Genomic DNA, 7,268 nt, shown 5'->3' with positions numbered 1-7,268 from the left:
GGGAGCTCCCTTGCAGGGCTGAGAAAGGTGGGCTCATTTGGGTGGTCCTCAGTTTTGGTGACCTTCTGAGGGGCTGGGCGGAGTTTGCTGGCCTGGTTGGCACAGCAGAGTTGACTACTTCCTGGGAAGGAGGGACTGGCTATTAAAGAGGGGCCAACTACCTATGGACGGGTGGGAGGGGACCCTCAGAGCTCAGTGGATTGAGAGAGAAGTAGGATCAGTTGTGGTGGGATAAGGGTAGGGAGAGTCCCAGGAAAGGGAGGAGAACCACCGAGGGAGGCAGCCCTAGAGGTGGATAAACCGTACTCCACACTAATCCTGCACCCCGTCTCTCAGGACTCAACTCCGGCTCAGCGCCTTCGGATTAGCAGAAAGTGGAGCTCCTCTGTGGCCCCACCCCCTTCCCCTGAGGCCCCGCCCCTCCCTTATAACAGGCGTCTTCTCTCCCAGGATGGGACCACGCCGCCGGCACACGGAGAGGCTTTCCCGCCCTTCGCCGGCTGCTAGTGCTGCAGCTCTTGTGACCCTTAAAACTGAAGGCCCTTTAATTGTCCTGTCTCCGCCTTGGGTAGAGTGCAGCTTGGGCTCTGTTTGCCTTGGTTGAGTGCTCATGGCGCTGAAGGCTGAGGGCTAGGCGGCTCCTTGGAGAGCACCCCTCAGGCGAGGCCTGGCTTGGCGGCGCGCGGGCCTCAGGGAAGCTGTTCAGACCCCCACCTCAACCGCAGGCGCGAACTGCAAGAAGTTCTCTGAGACAGTGGGAGAATTAAGGACCATCTGCTTCTGGATAAAGAAGAGCTCCTCAGAGTCGTTGTGTATGTACTGGAGTGTCACGCTGTGACACTTCTTTTCCACCGAACACTAGACCATCAGGTAACCTCCGGGAGAGGTTTCTTTTTTCTTTTTCTTTTGGTCTTGTGTGTTTTTAGGGCCGCGCCCGCGGCCATATGGAGGTTCCCAGGCTAGGGGTCGAATTGGAGCTGTAGCAGTCAGCCTACACCACAGTCACAGCAGCGGGGGATCCGAGCGGAGTCTGCGACCTACACCACAGCTCAGGGCTACACTGGATCCTGGACCCACTGAGCGAGGTCAGGGATCGAACCCACATCCTCATGGATACTAGTCGGATTTGTTTCCACTGTGCCACAACTGAAACTCCCAAAGAAACCTTAAGTTTTTCTTTTCTTTTTTTAATATATAATGCTTTTTTTTCCCCCCAAGAAACTGTAAGTTTTGGAGTTCCCGTGGTGGCTCAGTGATTAACGAATCCCACTAGGAACCATGAGGTTGCGGATTGGGTCCCTGGCCTTGCTCAGTGGGTTAAAGATCCGGCTTGCCATGAGCTGTGGTGTAGGTTGCAGACGTGGCTCTGATCCCGCATTGCTGTGGCTCTGGTGTAGGCCAGCGGCTACATCTCCGACTAGACCCCTAGCCTGGGAACCTCCATGTGCCTTGGGAGCGGCCTAGAAAAGGAAAAAAGACACACAAAAAAAAGACCAAAAAAAAAAAAAAAAAGAAACTATAAGTTTTTCAGTCTTTGAGTCAGTTTTGTTCTGCAAGTAACTTCAATTATATCCTTTTATTTAGATTCTGCATGTGAATGATAGCATATTGGTTTCTCACTGTCTAACTTCACTTAGCATGCTAATTTCTTGGTCCATCCATGTTGCTGCAAATGCCATTATTTCATTCCTTTTTTATGGCTGAGTAATGTTCCATTGTGTAAATGTAGCACATCTTTATCCACTCCACTGTCAATGGACATTTAGGTTGCTTCCATGTCTTGGCTATTGTAAATAGTGCTTCAGTAAACATTAGGGTATAGCTATCTTTTTGAATTATGGTTGTCTCTGGTTTTCCTGTATGCCCCAGGAGTGGGATCACAATGTTTTTCATAGTGGTTGCGCCAATTTACATTCTCACCAACAGCCTAAGAGGGTTCCCTTTCTCCACACCCTGTCCAGCATTTATTGTTTGTAGACTTTTTTGGCTATGGCCATTCTGGCTGGTGTAAGGTGGTACTGATAGGGATAGAGTAGGCACAGGTGGTTGTGGAAGTCTCAGTAGAGGATTATAGATAAAGAGGGAAACCTGGGGGATGTTGGGAGGCCGACGTAAGTTCAAGAAAACCATCAGAACAAGGCAGGCTTGCTTAACTAGTGGAGGTGTGAGAATTGCCTCAGATCTTTGGTAGGAGATGGAATGAGGTTTTGCATTCAGATTCAGACCAAGGGTAAGAGTTCGAAGACCTTCCTTCAGCTGATTTGAATCCAGCCGTTACCTGATACTAAGGAGGAGCTACTACTCCCTGAAAGGAAGAGGAGGGCCTTTCCAACCCCCCACGCCCCTTGGATGATAAAACCGTGGCCCATCAGATCCTGGGGCAGAGCTTTCTTGCCTGCCCACTTGCATCTCTTACAAGCATCCTATGGTAGTAAATCTGTTTCTTGCCTCTCACCTTGTCTCTTGCTGAATTCCTTCTGTGCAGAGGCATAAAAAACCTGAACCTTAGTGAGTCCAGACACAGGGTGAGTAACTCAAATTTAAAACCGTGGGCTTAAGTCTCAGTCTGGCTTTAGGTTGGGTTCGAGTCTCAATCTGGGTTTTGGCTGGTTTCAGGCCATTAGTGTTGTCAGTTTCAGTACCTCATAGTAGTTTTGATTTGTGTTTCTCTAGTAATCAGTGATGTTGAACATCTTTTCATGTGTTTTTTGGCCATCTGAATGTCTTTGGAGAATTGTCTGTTTAGATCTTCTGCCCATTTTTTGATGTTTTTTAAAATATATTTTTGAGATTAATCCCTTGATTAATCCCTTGTCAGGCAGTTCATATGCAAATATTTTCTCCTGTGGGTTGTCTTTGTTTAGGGTTTCCTTTGCTGCGCAAAAACCTTTTAAGTTTTTTTTTTTAGTCTTGCTTCCATATAATTTTTTTTTATTTTTATTTTTTTCCCACTGTACAGCAAGGGGGTCAGGTTATCCTTAGATGTATACATTGCAGTTAGTTTTTTCCCCCACCCTTTCTTCTGTTGCGACATGAGTATCTAGACATAGTTCTCAATGCTATTCAGCAGGATCTCCTTGTAAATCTATTCTAGGTTGTTAAGTTTGATTAGGTCTCATTTTTGTTTTTATTGTCATTATTCTAGGAGGTGGATCTGAGAAAATATTGCTGTAGTTTATGTCAGAGAGTGTTTGACCTACTATTTATAATTTCCAAAAACAGGCCTCCTGGGAATTGTCTTGTGGTGCAGCAGGTCAAGGATCCGGCCTTGTTACTGCAGTGGCTCATGTTGCTGCTGTGGAATGGGTTTGAGAACCTGGCCTGGGAACTTTCACATGCCTTGGGCCTGGCCAAAAAAAAAGACATAACTTCAGATGCCACCGCTTCTTTTTTTTTTTTTTTTTTTTTTTTTAAATTTTATGGCCACACCTGCAGCATATGGAAGTTTATGGGCCAGGAATTGAATCCAAGCCACAGCTGCAACCTGTGCCGCAGCTGCAGAAACACTGGATCCTTTTACCCACTGCACCAGGCCGGGGATTGGACTTTGGCCTCTGCAGCAACCCAAGCTGCTGCAGTCAGATTCTTTTTTTTTTTTTTTTTTTTTGGTCTTTCTGCCATTTCTTGGGCCTCTGCCACAGCATATGGAGGTTTCCAGGCTAGGGGTCGAATCAGAGCTGTAGCCACCGGCCTACACCACAGCTCACGGCAACGCCGGATCCTTAACCCACTGAGCAATGCCAGGGATCGAATCCACAACCTCATGGTTCCTAGTCGGATTTGTTAACCACTGAGCCACGACGGGAACTCCTGCAGTCAGATTCTTAACCCACTGCACCTCGGTGGGAACTCCCACGTGTCACCTCCTCTTGAAGCATTCCCAGATTCTCCCCTACCCACCATTTGAGGCTGGTTATATGCTCTCATTACACCTTATGCTTCTGGTATCCTGGTGTTTTCCATAGTTCTTTGTAATTGTCTATTTAGATGTCTGTTTGGCTTTTACAGCAGTTGTCCCTCAAGAGCAAGGTGTCGTATAATTATATGTAATTCAGAGTTACATGTAAATAGTCCTAGGCTTTCCAGAGTTTAGGAATCACTTTTTTTCTTTAAACCTCAATAGTTACAGTCTGGTCCAGACCCCATGAATTCACAAGTCCTCACCTACTCCCTGTGGATCACATTGCCACTGTCACTTTTCTCCCCATCCCGCTTTGCTTGAGTATGGACATGAGACCCTCCTCTGATTTCCCAAAATACAAATAAGCACAGGACATAATATGAAATAATTTATTGAATGTCAGTGAAAAAAAAGTAAACTTAAAAGTAAGATAATAGGAGTTCCCATTGCGGCTCAGCAGTAACGAACCCAACTGGTATCCATGAGGATTTGGGTTTGATCCCTGGCCTCCTTCAGTGGGTTTAGGATCTGGTATTGCTGTGAGCTGTGATGTAGGTCACAGAAGCAGCTCAGATCTTTTGTTACTGTTCCTGTGGAGTAGTCTGCAGCTGTAGCTCTGATTAAACTCCTAGCCTGAGAATTTCCATATGCCACAGGTGTGGCCCTAAAAAGCAATAAAATAAAATAATAGGTAGCCATTATTTAGGTAGCCATTATTTTATTAAACACATTTTTTTGGCCACACCTGCAGCATGTAGAAGTCCCCCAGCCAGGGATTGAACCCACCCCACAGCATTGACCGAGGCTGCTGCAGTATCACCGGATCCTTAACCTGCACCACAAGGGGCATTTGACACATTTTTTGTATTTATTTATTTGTCTTTTAGGGCCGCACCTGCGGCATGCGGAGGTTCCCAGGCTAGGGCTCTAATTGGAGCTGTTGCTGCCAGCCTATGCCGGAGCCACAGCAACACCAGATCCAAACTGCATCTGTAACCTACGCTTACCGCTCACGGCAACGCCGAATCCTTAACCCACTGAGTGATGCCAGGGATTGAACCCACAACCTCATGGTTCATAGTGGATTCGTTTCCACTGAGCCATGACAGGAACTCCTGACACATATTTTTAAAATTTCTGTGCCAAGCACTATTGAAGACCTTGGGAATATAGCTATAGCAGAATAGACAAAATGTCTCTCATTTCAGGCACTTGTATTCTTGTGAAGGGAAAGATATAAATTGAATACACCATGATTTTAGAGAGTGGTAAGATTTTTAGCTGTAATAAGCCAGATTGATAAAATGGAGAGAAATAGGGATGGGGGCACTTCCATGGTGTGGGAAGAAGAATCTTTGGCCAGATTTTCTCTTCAACCAGAATTTGAGAGCTGCCTTGCTAGATAGTAGTAGCTTTGAGACAGGATAATTAAAATTTTGTAAGCACACAGACTCCTATGGGGAGGCGGGGGTGGGAAACAGGAGCAAATGCTGGAGAAGAGGGGGTGGTCGATGGAATTCTCACCCCAGCTGCTGCCCAGATTGATGGAAAGGAAGGTGTGGGTGCAACTTGTTAATGAGCGTGGAGCTTAGGGCCTCTTACAGACAGCTTGCTTTGGTGTGTCTGAATTATTCATCTTGACCCAACTTTCTTGCAGGGTATATAGAACATCTTCCAAAAAAGTCCTATGACCAGTTCTCTACCTCTCCAGAGAAGTCAGCTGAGGTTACTTTAAGAGATATTGGGAGGGGAGCTTGTTTTGACTAAGTATCTTCTTTATGTTAATTATATTTCTTGTTCCCCAGGAATCCAAGACAGGAACAGAGAAATGAGCTGGCTTGGTTCTGTTTCCTATTTATACACAGTCCCACTTATGGCAAATTGCAATGTTTTTGCTTATAAAAATTTCTTAATTATTCCTCTGATGTCTTCAAAAATGACACAGCCAACATTTTCAAGACAATATACTTCTCACACTCAAGTCAGTGACTCACCTGTGACAGTTTTTCTTCTAATCCAGAGAGAACTTTGCATTTTAATTATATTCTTTGTAACTGTTTGTTCCAGCCTCATTTTTGGTTAAATATCATCCTGGACTGCAAAAGAGGATGGACCTTTGAGATTCAGTGACTTAGGTATCTGTTCAACTAGACTATTTAACCTCTGTTCCTCAACTTTCTGCGTGAGGTACCAGTATCTATCAGTTTCAAGGATTAAACAGGACACCTGTCATATGGAAAGTTTACTTACCTCTTTTCACCCCAGTAAGCTCACAGGTTCACATTCTATTCCACAAAAAAAAACAAAAAAAAAAACAAAAAAAAAAAAACCAAAACCAAAAAAAACCCCCCCCCAAAAAAACAAAACCAAAAAACTGAGCATAACTTTTTTCTATATACAACATAAAGTGAAATGGAATTAGTTTTTCCAGTAATTGCAATCAGGTGAAGACGAAATTCCTCAAACAATTAAATACAGGAGTTCCCGTAGTGGCAGAAACGAATCCGACTAGGAGCCATGACGTTGTGGGTTCAATCCCTGGCCTCGATCAGTGGATTAAGGATCTGGCATTGCTGTGAGCTATGGTTAGGTGGCAGCTGCAGCTTGGATCCAGCATTGCTGTGGCTGTGGCGTAAGCCGGCAGCTGTAGTTGTGATTTGACCCCTAGCCTGGGAACCTCCATAAGCCATGGATGTGGCCCCAAAAAGCCAAAAAGAAAAAGAAAAAAACAAGAAACAAAAAAACCCTAAATACAGAATTGGCGTATGACCCAGCAATTCCATTCCTAGGTATATACCCCAAAGAACTGGAAACAAAGACCCAAGCAGACACTTGGCCACAAATGTTCATACTCACAATAGCCAAAAGAAGGAAACAACCCAAGTGTCTATCAAAAGATGAATAGTTAAACAAAATGTGGCCTATCCATATGATGGAATACTAGCCATAAAAGGAATAAATTCCTAATATATGCTTGAACATGGATGAACCTTGGAAACGTTATGCTAAGTGAAATAAGTTAGACACGAACAAATATGACTCCACTTATACAAAATACTAGAGTTCCCTGGTGGCCTAGCAGTTAAGGATTCAGTGTTGTCACTACTGTGGCTCAAATTCAATCCCTTGCCCAGGAACTTCTTCACACTGTGGGTGCAGGGCCCCCTCCCCCCCAAAAAAAGTCTAGAATAGGCAAATTGATGAAGACATAAAGTAGATTAGCGTTTCCTGGGGCCTGGGTGGGAACAGAGAGAGGAGAAGAAATGGAGAGTTACTGCCAGATGGTTACAGAGCTTCTGTTTGGGCTGATGAGAAAGTTTTGGAAGCGGGTGATGACTGCCTAACAATGTGAATGCCACTTAGTTGT

The 7,268-nt window shown here is 44.9% G+C and overlaps 1 long non-coding RNA gene across 1 annotated transcript in view; it reads left to right on the top strand.

Moving 5' to 3' along the window:
- LOC110259387 overlaps positions 457-7,268 on the top strand; it is a 47,849-nt gene continuing 41,037 nt past the window's right edge. Inside the window, exon 1 of the long non-coding RNA XR_002341729.1 lies at positions 457-870. This is a non-coding gene — a long non-coding RNA (uncharacterized LOC110259387). The remainder of the gene's footprint in view (positions 871-7,268) is intronic.

Source organism: Sus scrofa, chromosome 2 (assembly GCF_000003025.6).
Source record: "Sus scrofa isolate TJ Tabasco breed Duroc chromosome 2, Sscrofa11.1, whole genome shotgun sequence".
Classification (NCBI taxonomy): domain Eukaryota; kingdom Metazoa; phylum Chordata; class Mammalia; order Artiodactyla; family Suidae; genus Sus; species Sus scrofa.
Note: the sequence above shows the minus strand (reverse complement) of the source record. Positions and strands in the feature narration are given on the sequence as shown.